This window comes from Cavia porcellus, unplaced genomic scaffold, assembly GCF_034190915.1.
Source record: "Cavia porcellus strain 051 isolate PalLab524CR breed Dunkin Hartley unplaced genomic scaffold, mCavPor4.1 scaffold_9, whole genome shotgun sequence".
In the NCBI taxonomy this organism is placed as follows: domain Eukaryota; kingdom Metazoa; phylum Chordata; class Mammalia; order Rodentia; family Caviidae; genus Cavia; species Cavia porcellus.
This window is the reverse complement of record NW_026947492.1, coordinates 690,939-703,259: the sequence shown is the minus strand read 5'-3', so window position 1 is coordinate 703,259 and position 12,321 is coordinate 690,939.

Sequence of the window (12,321 nt, the reverse complement as noted above, 5' to 3'; positions counted from 1 at the left end):
GGAGAAACAAAACAAAGCAAGGCAAAACAAAACATATTCCTATAAACACATGAAAGGAAAAAGACATATAAGACCATTGTACAGGGAGTTCTACCGTACTTCCTGTGTTGTCTCTTATTATCTCCAATAGAATTAGCTATATCAGACATAGTATAATTGAATATATCAGTTCATAACAGTATTAATAAAAACACAACCTTGTATATAGTATAGAACTTCAAAAACTGGCAGATATCAGACCAGAATGTGTATCAAAGAGTCTTGTCATCTTCAGTGTACTTGCCTATACTCTCAGACTTGATACTATCAATCATATCAGTTTTGAATAAAATCTTCTCTGCCTCATTTCTGTTATGCTCTTTTTTTGCCATCAGTTGTCTGCTTATCTTCTTCATTCTGTTTTCTGCTCCATGCATTGAGGTCTCTCTGCCGCTGTTTTTGGAATCCTAGTACTTTTCTCTCTCTCTAGAATGGCCTGCAGTATTCTCTGTAGAGTTGGGTTGGTGGTTGCGAATTTCCCAAGTTCCTCTTTGTCTTGGAAGCATCTTGTTTCTCCATTAATTTCTAGAGACAGTTTAGCAGGGTATATCAATCTAGGCTGGAGGTTATTTTCTTTCAGTGCTTGGAATATTTCACTCTAGGCTCTTCTTGACTTGATGGTTTGTGTCGAGAAGTCTGGCGTTATTCTGATGGGCCTTCCTCGGTAGATTATCTGTTTCTTGTCTCTAACAGTTTTTAATATTCTGTTCTTATATTGAATTTCTGGGATCTTGATTATTATATGCCTGGGTGGTTGTAGGTGACTGGAGTTCCGTATGCCTCATACATCAGAATATCATTTCCTTTTCCTATGTTTGGGAAGTTTTCCTTAATTATTTTTGTGAATAACCTTTGTAGTTCCTTTGTTTGTACCCCTGCTTCTTCATTCACATTCTTTATTCTCAAGTTATAGATCCTTTTGTCGTCTTCTAGCATTTGTATTGTTACTGCTTGTTTTATTATTATTTTTAAAAAGCTTTCCCTTTCATACTCCCACATTGCAAAATTGTCCTCCAGTTTGGACAATCTGTCCTTAGTTTCTTTCAAGCTGATTTTCCATCTTTCCATAGAATTTTTAATTTCCTGGTAATCTCTTTGAATCTGCTTTATGTATTCCATATTTTTTATATTCTTCATCAAATGGTTCTCTCCTTTGTTTGAGTTCCTCCCTTCTTCCATCTGTGTCTGCTTGAGGGGTGCTTAGTATCTCTTTTATTAATCTTCTTGCATCTTGCTTTATTTGGCTAAGTATTTCACTTTTGAACTCGTCTATGAGGTCCTGAATATATCTCTTTATGTCCACTGGTGCCATGTCTGATATGGCATGTTTGCTGTTCTCATTCTCCTTTGTATTTACCTGTCCTGGGTCCATGTTCTTAGGGTTGGGACCTGGGGAATTTTTGTTGCTGCTTCCTCTCCCCATCTTTTTTGCTTCTTCCAGGAGGCCCCAGTTTCTTTCTTTGTTGGTTACAATTCTTTTAAAGCACACTGGCCAGATGACCCTTCCCACTGCTGTGTGCTAGTGAGTTGCAGACAGGGACAGTGTATGCTGGCCCCTCCCCTCCAGATCAGTCAAGCTGCCGTGGCCTGTACTCTATTACTTTTCGCTGCCTCCCCTCTGGGCGGTGGCAACATCAGCAGCAGAGGAAGACTTTGCACCACCTCATTCCAGATTGGTGGCAGCAGCGGGGTTGGGGGCAGGGATGGGGGCAGCCAGTGGATGCCAAGTTGTTCCCCTCCTCCAGCCTCCGGCCGGCCCACACAACCAGTCTCTCCAATGGCCCGGAGGTGCTGGAGGCGGTGTTTCCGGAATCAGTCAAGCTGCTGTGGTGTGCACTGTATTTCTTTGCACCACCTCCCCTCCAGATCAGTTGAACTTCTGGTTTCACTGGGTTGGTGTGGTTAGGGCGTGCCACCACTATAGGGACTTGATTTTGGATAACTTACTGGGTCTCAGCCAGGTCATGTGACCCAGCCCTAACTCACTCCACCAATCCTGATCAGGAAGGGAATAAACTGAAGTCACTGCTGCCCCTTGTACTTGCCAGTCCTGCCTGGTCCCAGAATGTCGTCTGCCAGAGCCCCCCTATTTATGGAATGGCTCCACTCCCTGTCACTCACCACAGGTCAATGTAGGCACCCTGCCAACTCGGCCCTCCATTCGGCTTGCCAACCCCTGAACTCAATGTCAAAGCAGCGGGACCTTGGAAGGCTTGGCAAGTCATGGTGGGACCTCAGCAAGTCGTGGTGGGACCTTGGATGGTCGGCAGGTCACTTTAATTTCTTCTTGGGATGAGAGAATTCATCTCCCTCTGTTTGGGGCTCCCCACTTTGTATTATGTTGAATTCTAAGTTGACTATCTCAGGGAGCCTCTGTAGCCAGCTGTTATCTATCCTCCATCTTTGTTCCTCCTCCTCTGCTCCTTATTTCTATACCTTTAGATTGAGTACCAAAAATAATCAATCGGCTAGGAGTTTCATTTCACTATATCAGTTGTACTACTGCTTTCTCTGAGTTCATTGAAGAGAAAGATTTGTACTATATTGTTCAAATAATTGAATGCAGATGTCTTGTGCTCTGGGTGAATGATTTGGGGATGACAATACACAATATTTATATTATGTTGCCCTCTGATTGAGATGTTTTGAAATTTTGCTTTAGTTTTTTTTCCTTTTTATCCTTGAAATAAAATGAATTTGAAAAAAATAAGAATATGAATCCCTGATGTTTATCCTTGGGATGTGGCTGCATTTGTTTTGTCTTTTGTCTTCAGCTCTGACTCTCAGTGGGAGGTGTTTATTTTCCCCCATAGTTGCAAAGTATCTGGTCTTCTGCACTGGCCCTTTTGAGGGCCCACTGATTGTAAAACACATGTTCCCGGAATCAGCTGATCACTGATTGTAAACCATTTCCAATGGTTAACTACCTGTTCACACAAGCCCACCCCCTTGTGGTTTTTCCCTTTATAGATGCTCTGAAAACCTGCCCACATAGCACAGCTTTGCACCTCCACCATGCCTGTGCCGCTGGGTACCAGCTTAAATAAAGCACTTCTTTGTCTTTTTGGATGACGCCTTGTTTTTGAGGTACAGCACTTACAAGGCAGGGTCTGGCCCTGTCTGACTACCTATAATATTTCTAATTAACTCGCTGCTGATAAAACCCCCATTGTATACCCCATACACTTTTAAGAGCTACTTTCACGTCCAGAGAGTGGGATCCTGGATAAAGTGTGTGGCTTAAGGAAGGAGTAAAAAGGAGGTGACAGCTGCACCAGCAACTAGGAAACTAAGGGAAGGACCCAGGCTGGCCTCATACTCCTACCAAGCCTCCTGCCTCAGCCTCCTCAGTGCTAGGCTTACGGGTGTGAGCCTTGGGGCATACATTTTAATGACTAGTTTGGAGCTAGTCTTCACAAAGTGATTGCTGAATAGTTATTTGTTCTTTCAAAGTTTTCCACTAATAGCTGTCCATCAAAGCTTGAAGCTTATACTTCAATTATGTAGTATTTTCAAGATAAAACTGAATTAAATAATATGGAGTTTATACAGTTGTACTTATTTTTTTCAGGTTCTAAATGCTGAAAAGTTTAAAAAAAAACCACACAGTCTTAAGTTTTAAAATATTACAAACTGGATATGGTGGTCCATTCCTATAATCCAGCATTTTGGAGGCTGAGGCAGGTGGATCATTGTGAATTTGAGGCAAGCCTGAACTATATAGCAAGTCCCTGTCTCAAAATGGTATAGGCAGCTGAATTAGACAGAAATATGATAGGTAGGCAGATAGGGCTGGGCCACTGAAGGAACCAGTGTACAAAACCAGGTATCTTGCAACCCTGAAGGAGACAGATACCTCCCTCCGTGGGCCAGATCTCAAAACAAATGACAAAACAAGTATATCCACATCTAAGTATAAACATCAGGTATTGATGTTCTGAATCCCCTTGGGGAAGTCAGAAATCACTAACCCACCCCTATAGGCAAAGGCCCTTTTATGTATTCATGCCCAACTGCTATGTGACTTTTGTCCCTGATTTAGTCATTTTTACCTGAATAATTGCACTCATAATCTTATGAATGCCCCTAGTTTTGTTCCACCTCCTTCCTGCCTTGCAAGTTCCCATTTTTCTCCATCTTGGACCTGCCTCACCTTGTGGTTTTGCTCTTATTAAATTTCCTAGAAAACACAGTCTTAGGCAACCCACTCGAGACCCTTCTGTCTCTCTTAGAAGCTTTCTTTCTCTCAATAAATATATTCTGCTCTTAACCTTCACTGTTCCTAAAATTCATTCTTCAGTGTTAGATGAGAAGAACTTGGGCTAGACACCTAACAGGTTGGGAGTTTCTTTTACATATGTATATAACTTAAAATATTACAAAGCAGTGTCCCCATGTTCCAGAATTATCATGTAACCCAGGTTGGCCTTGAACTTTCAGTGATCCTGCTGCCTTAACCCCTCAAATGGTAGGATTACAGGCATGTGCTACTGGAGTACAGGGCTAGAATTATCAGCTCTTGAAAAACCAGCGATTATATACATGGTTTTTGGAATGACATGTTTTGACCATCTGGTGGATTGATCAACTTACCACCTATGATCTTGCTTGGGGTCTAATTATCTGTCATTTTACCAGCTAGTATTGTTGACTGACAGAATTGGTACCAGATCCAGGGCTTCCTGTTAGTGACTGAATGTTCTAAAACAAAAGAAAATAGAGACAAAAAAGCTCTGGGCTTTTTTTTTTTTTTTACCAAAAGCTCATCCAGCAAGGTAGCACCTTCACTTCCGGACCTGAGTCTCCATCTTCCCACATGTTGCCTCACCAAAGACTCAGACTCTGGTCTTCCTTGCTTCATCTACAGTTGTAGACCTCTGCTGCGCTATTTTCAAGATGTGCCCTGTGGGCTGACGGATGTAGATCAGCTGTGGAGCACTTGCCCACCATGTTTGAAGCCCTGGGTTCAATCTCCAGTGCAGGGATGGTGGGTCCCCTAGCTTTGTGGGATCCCTAACTATTCTCACCGAAGAGAAACAGTTAAAGCCGAGATGGTAAGGGTTTCCTAATGTTTCTGCTGGATTTGCTTGTAAGTCAGGCTCATCTCCTCTCCTTGTTCAGTAAACAGATTTGCAAGGGGCTATAACCTCTCCTCTGGGGAAGGTGGCAATAAAACAGGGGTTTTGGCCAGATGTGGTGGTGCAAGTCCATAATCCCAGCACTCATGTACTGGTACAAATTTTGTATGATGAATGTGATCATTATATCTAAAATATATGAATAAAATCTGATAAAATTTAGAAGTCTTTTGGTGGAGTTTTTGTGGTCTTCTTTGTACACTATCATGTCATCCACAAATAATTATAATTTAACTTCTTCTTTTCCTATCCTTATTCCTTTTCTTTCTTTCTCTTGTCTAATTGCTCTGGCTAATGCTTTTAGAACTATATTGAATAAAAGTAGGGATAGTGGACATCTTCTCGTTCCTGATTTGGAGTGAAAGCTCTCAGTTTTAGTATGAAGTTTGTTGTTGGTTTGTCATAGATGACTTATCAGCTTGAGCAAAAGATCATCTATTCCAATTATCTGTAGGAGTTTTACCATGAATGGGTGTTGGAATTTCTCAAACACTTTTTTTGCATTTATTGAGACCATGTGGTTTTTTTGTCCCACACTCTGTTAAAATGCTGCATTACATTAATTGATTTGCATATGTTGAACCATCCTTGCATCCCTGAGATGCATCTGACTTGATTATGGTGTATAATCTTGATGATTTGCTGCATTCTGCTTGCCATAGTTTATTGAGGATTTTTCCATCTATGGTCATTAAGGAGTTTGGTGTACAGTTCTCTTTTTTAGTTGGATCCTTCTCTGGTTTTGGTATCCAGTTAATGCTTGCTTCCAGGAATGAATTTGGGAGTTCTGCTTCCCTTTCAATTTCATTAAAGAGTTTGAGAAGAAATGACATTAGTTTGTCTCTAAATTTCTTGTAGAACTCGGCTGTGAATCCATCAGGACCTCAACTTTTGTCTTAATTACATCTTTGATTTCATTGACTGATACTGCTTTATTTAGAATTATTGTATCTTCTTGATTCAACTTTGTTAATTCATATCTAAGAATCTTGTTCATTTCCTCTATGTGTTCCATCTTATTGGAATACAGGTACTCAAAGTAAATATTGGTGACCTTCTGGATTTCTGCAGGATCTGTAGTGGTTTCACCCTTTTCATTCCTAATTGCACGGACTTGAGTCTTTTCTTTCCTTTTTTGATAAAGATGGCTCAGGGTCTATCCATTTTATTTAATCTTTCGGAGAACAAACTCTTTGGTTCATTGATTCTTTGTATTCTTAGTCAACATTGCATTAATCTCTTTTCTGTTCTTTATAATTTCCTCTTTTTATTTCATTTTAAAGAGGATAAAACAGATAAAACCGATCAAAACAAACCAATGTAAGAGATACATGACTTCAAAATATTACAAAGTCAACAATAGTTACCATAATGCCTTTTTCTTAAAATCTTTATCTTTTTTATTTTGAAAGTAGTAAAGTACAACAGAACAAGACAGAATAAAGCCAACTGAGATAGTGTAGTGAAATTGGTACAGAACTTTACAGCAGGTTACCGGGCTAACAGTAACAGGTATCACAGTATATTTTGTTACCTTTACAATAGTTGTTCTTTCAATAACGTATATCAAAATAAAATGAAATATAGAACTTACCAAAACAGAATATTGAATAGAGCAGTACCATTAATCAGAATAAAGCAAAACAGTAATAAAAATATTTGACTTCAAAGAGATGATAGAAGAAAATCCCCCTTATTTGCTATGGTCAACCTCCCAGGAGATGCTCAGATTTCTGGTTTCCATTTGCTAACAAGGGGACAGGGGAGGGGGGTAGGGGAAGTGGGGTGTTTGACTCTAGGCCAGGCACCAGTAGGTTCACTATTGCTTAGCAGGGAGGCGAGCTGGTTGCTTGGTTTCCCAGTGTCCTAAGTTCCAACATGGCGCGGATCTCAGGAGACACTGGTGGTTCTCTCCCTGGAAGGGCCGCAGTCTGCCACACCACTGCGGCTTGCCAGGGAGGGAACTTAAAATCTTTTTGAGACAAGTTCTCATTATGCACTTCAGGCTGGCTATGAGCTCACTTTGTAACCCAAGCTGGTCTCGAGCTCACCTCCTGCCTCAGCCTTCTGAGTGCTGGGATTACAGGACCATAATGCCTTTTGATGTCTTCAAAATAGCTGCAGATAACTTCAGATACAGTAAAAATCAAACAGAATGGAATAGAATACAAACAATAAAAACAAAATAATGAATGCAATAAAGGATTTCAAAACAAACCAATAGTAAATCCAAAATTGCTACCAAATATATCTATCTTTGAAATAGTTGTTTCTACCATCAGATTTGACACAATCAAACAAAATAAAAGAGAATAAGGCCCAATCCAACAAAACAATGGAAATGATACAGAACTTCCAAAACAAGACCATAGGGAATCAACAATGGCTGCAGCCCTCAGAAGGAAATCCCCCCCCACCAGATGCCACACTGCACACTGCTCTCCTCTGAACCTATGATCAGACCATTGGCCATAGACCTGCAATGTCAGAGAAACACCAAAGCACCACAGGCATCCAATTGCTTTTCACCTTGATAACTACCATCACAGCCTGTATTTCTCCAGATAAGTCAGTCATTTATGTTGGAGATTGGGATGATTGGTACTTCTTGTTTGCCAGCCTGTGTATTGGCAGGGGCTGGGGTCTGGCTGTTCCCGGCCTGGCAGTGGCCCATGCATGGCACTCGTTTCCATACTGGGCTTGCTTGCTGGTATGGTTCTCTCTCCTGTAATTTTCTTTTATATGAGCTTTGGGCTTGACTTGTTCTTCTTTTTCTAGATGCTTTAGGTTCAACATCTACTAAGCCCATCGGTGCAGCCAGGTGTGGTGACACATGCCTGTAATCCCAGTGCTTGGAAAGCTGAGGCAGGAGGATTCCTGGCAAGTTCAAAGGGAGCCTGGGGTACATAGTGAGTTTAAGACATCTCTATATTACAAAATGAGACTCTGTCTCAAAAAAAGAGAAGTTTTGTTCAGTTTTGATAACGTATTGTTACTTTTTGTATCTAGTTGATCTCTTTATTTGTGACATGGGTTATTGAGGTCTGCCATTACAATTGTATTAGTGCTTATTTAATTTTTCATGCCTGTTAATATTTGTTTTATACAGTTGGGTGGGTAGTTGGTGAAAATATATTTATGATTGTCATTTCTTTCTCTTAGATTATTCACTTTAAAAAAACATAGTGATCATTTTTGTCTCTCTTAATGTATCTTGGCTTTAAATCCACTTTGTCTACAAATAGAATAGCTACCCTGGTTTCTTCTGGGTATTGTTTTCCTTTCTTTGACTTTCACTCTATTAATTTCTTTCTGAATTAAATGTGTTTCTTGTATGCAGCATATTGTTGGATCTTGTTTCTTAATCCATTCTGCCAGCCTGTGTCTTTTGATGACCTGAGACTATTAACATTTATGGTTATAACAGATATGTATTGACTTATCTGTGTCATGGTATTTTCCTGTAGATGGTTCTCCCACCACCACATTTTAATTACTTGCCTTGCCTGGTAGAATCACTCTGTTCAGGTTCATGGCATTACAGTCCTTGTTATCTCTTTCTAGAACATCCTTCAGACATATTTTGGAGTGTTCATTTAGTGGTAATGAATTTCCTCAGGTGTTCTTTGGAAGTATCTTATTTCTCCATCAATTTTGAAAGATAATTTTGTGGGGTATACCCATCTAGATTGGGCAGATGTTTCCTTTCAGGGCTTGAAATATATCACTCCAATCTCTCCTTGGTATATACTGGGAAATGTACTCAGGACTTTGTGTTTGCCATGCAGGTTCTTATGATACTGAGCTATATCTCTGCCCCTTCCAATCTTTCCTTGACTTGATTGTTTGTATTGTAAATGATCTGAATCTGGTGAGCTTCTCTTTATAGGTGATCTGTTTCTTTTCTCTAACAGCTTTTAATATTCTGTTTTTGTGCTCAGTTTCTGGATTCTTTGCTATTATGAGCCTTAGCATAGACTTTTTTTCTTGTGGTACTGGGGATTGAACTTAGGGCCTTGGGCATGATGGCAAATGTTCTATCACTGAGCTATATCCCCAGCTTAGATTATTTTGATCACAGGTAATTGGGTAATTGGAGTTCCTTATGCCTCACTTATCCTTTCCTTTTTTGTCTTTTTGAGACAGGGTCTCACTATGCAGTTCAGCCTGGTCTTGAGCTCGTTTTGTAGCCCAGGTTGGTCTCAAACTTGCAACAATGCTCCTGCTTCAGCCTCCTAAGTACTGGGATTTCTAGCCTGCACCACCATGTCAGGCTGCCTCACTGTCTTTATGTCACATTCTTTTTCCATGCTTGGGAAATTTTCTGCTATTACTTCTGTAAAAAGATTTTTTATGTTGTTTCAGCTATCACTTTAATTGACCTTGATTAACTTTATGTGCATCCTTGAATCTTCTAGAAGCTGTTGGAATATTTTTTCCTGTTCCTTTGTTATTTCTAAGAAATTTTTCTTCATGGTCACTAACCACCATCTTGCTTCCTGTCTCTGACAGTCTGTCCTCACATTGGTTCATTCCTCTGTGTATGCTTTCAGTGGAATTTTTAATCTCCTGGATATTTGTTGTAATCTATTTCATAGATTCCATTTGTTTCCCGTTTGGGTGTTCATGGTTTCCATCATTTGCCTAAATTCTATTTTAAAAAATTTCTATCTGCTCTAGAGTCACTACTAAGCATGACTTTCATTATGGTCATCATCCTTGTAGTTATCAAAGAGATTATTTCTGATTTGATTTTTTCTAGAGCCTCATTCATCTAGAGAGTCCAGGTGTGTGGCTTTCAAATTGCTCCAGCTCATTGTCCTGTAGGTTTGTTTTTGGTGAGTTGGAAGTCTGGGGTTTCATCTTGCTTAAGTATCTTTTCATTTTTTATTTTTTAAAAGTTTAATTCCTGGGTTGATGCTTGTAAAATGCTTATGGCAGTTCACTTTACTGCTAGTATTTACAACTTTTAGGAAATGCCTTCTTCTCAGAGATGTCTTTCCGGGGTCGCTGGCTTTGGGTTTGAGTCTGCTGTAAAATCTTGTCCTTTCAGTTTGTTGGGGATGAGAAGTTGCTGCTTACTTGGCCTAGCCCCGAGTTCTTTGGCACTGGCCTGTACTATCGTTTATGATCCTCAGGCAATCTCAGTCTTGGCATAGCGGGAAGAACAACTGATCAGAACAATGATGGACCTCGACTAAAGTACTGCAGTCAGTAGTACGATAATAGCACGAAATAGCCTCGAAAATGACAAACTGTGATAATGATTAATTTGCCATCTGTAACCCTACGAACTAATTTGTGGTTATATAACAAAATCTAAAACAAACCAGAAAATTGTATACAGTTAATATGCCCTTATTATGGCAATTTTATCCTCAGGGGAGACAGTTTAAAAGGGTTAAGGGAAAAAACAGAGAAACAGGAGGAGAGGAAGAGATTATTAGCAAGGCTGGAGGACAAGGCAGGAGTGTGTGAACACTGGGAAGCTGGCGATGAAGACAGGAGGGAAAGGCAGAAAGAAGAAACGGAAGAACTGAGCACAATAATAACAAAAAACTAGAATCTGTTCACACTCATGTAGAAACAGATCAAGTAAAAAAGAAAAGAAATAAAATAGACAACAACAACAACAACAAAAAGCTGTCCACTGCAGGGCATATCTCTCTCTCCTGTCACTGGTATACTGAGAGGCCATGTTGATCAATCCTGGCGAGCCAGCATAGATTTATGGATAGATAGTCCCAGCAAGTCGCGCCTCCAGTGCCACTGATGCTCAGGCTGGTTTCTGGCTGTGAGCCTCAAACCGGATTTGTTCAGCCTGCAACACTTCGTGTGCTTCCTGCCAGCTTGAATTGAGCTCAGGGCAGGCGGGACTGGGCTCCCTGACCTCCGGCCCACTTGTCCTGGGTTCTCCCTCACCCTAACGTTGCAGGCCACTAGGTGGAGCCAGCCCACAGCTGCTCTGAGTTTCATGCGCAGTTGGCCCCTCTCGAGAACGCTACTGCCAATCACCCTCTCCTGGGGGACATCTGGACCTAAAAACTCGCTAGCCACTGTATCCTTTTCACTGGCGCATTTCTCCTTGGAGGCTTCTGGGGTCACCAGTGGTTACTGCATCTGCAGGCCAATCCCCCCAACCACAGAATGAGTGGTTCTCTCAGGGAGAAAATGCTGTTTGCCACCTCCTCCTTCTCAGATGAGGTCCCTTTCTTCACTCTCCTTGCAGGCTTCAGTTCTTGCTTTAGATCCCTGTAGGTCCCAGGAATCAGCTTCCTTCCTCCTTCTCTATTTCATGTTGCTATATGCCAGGGTCTCGACACCACCTCTCAAAGGCTGTATTTCTCTGCCATTCACTACTCTGCCATCTTCCTGGAAATTTCAAAGAGTATTTTTCTTCATTGCACTTTCTGACCATTGGTGCCAAAGATTAGTTGTCCATAAACAGGAAGTATATATTCATAAAGTAATATTATTCAACCATAAAGAACAAAATATCAGGGTTGGGGATTTAGCTCAGCGGCATAAGCACCTGTTTTGCAAGTGCGGGGTCCTGAGTTTGATCCCCAGTACCCATTAAAAAAAAAAAAAAAAAAAAGAACAAAATCACTGGACTTGGTGGCACTCACCTATACTCCCAGCACTCTGGGAAGCTGAAACAGGAAGATTCCATATTCCAGCTCAGCTTGGACAATTTAGCATCTTAGGGAGACTGTTTTAAAGTAAAATATTTAATGCCAAAGTTGAATCTAGACCTATATTTCTCACTATACCCTAAACTAAAATCAGAGTGGATCAAAGAACTAAATGTTAAAAGACAAATATTTAAACTGTTGATACATAAAATAGGTAAAACTATGGAAGACATAGGTATGGGCAAGGATTTTCTTAACAATACCAATTGCATGAGAAATAACAATCAACAAATGGTATCATATCAAATTAAGAAGCTTCTGCACAGCAAAGGAAATTACCAACAAAGTGAATGGCTAACTTACAAAATGGGAAAAAACTTTTTACTAGCTATTCCTTGGACAGAGAAGTGACATCTGGAATATCTAAAGAACTCAGAAATATTAGTAAAATATTTACCAAAGTAAAATATCCAATCAAAAAATGAGCAATGAAATTAATATACTTCTTA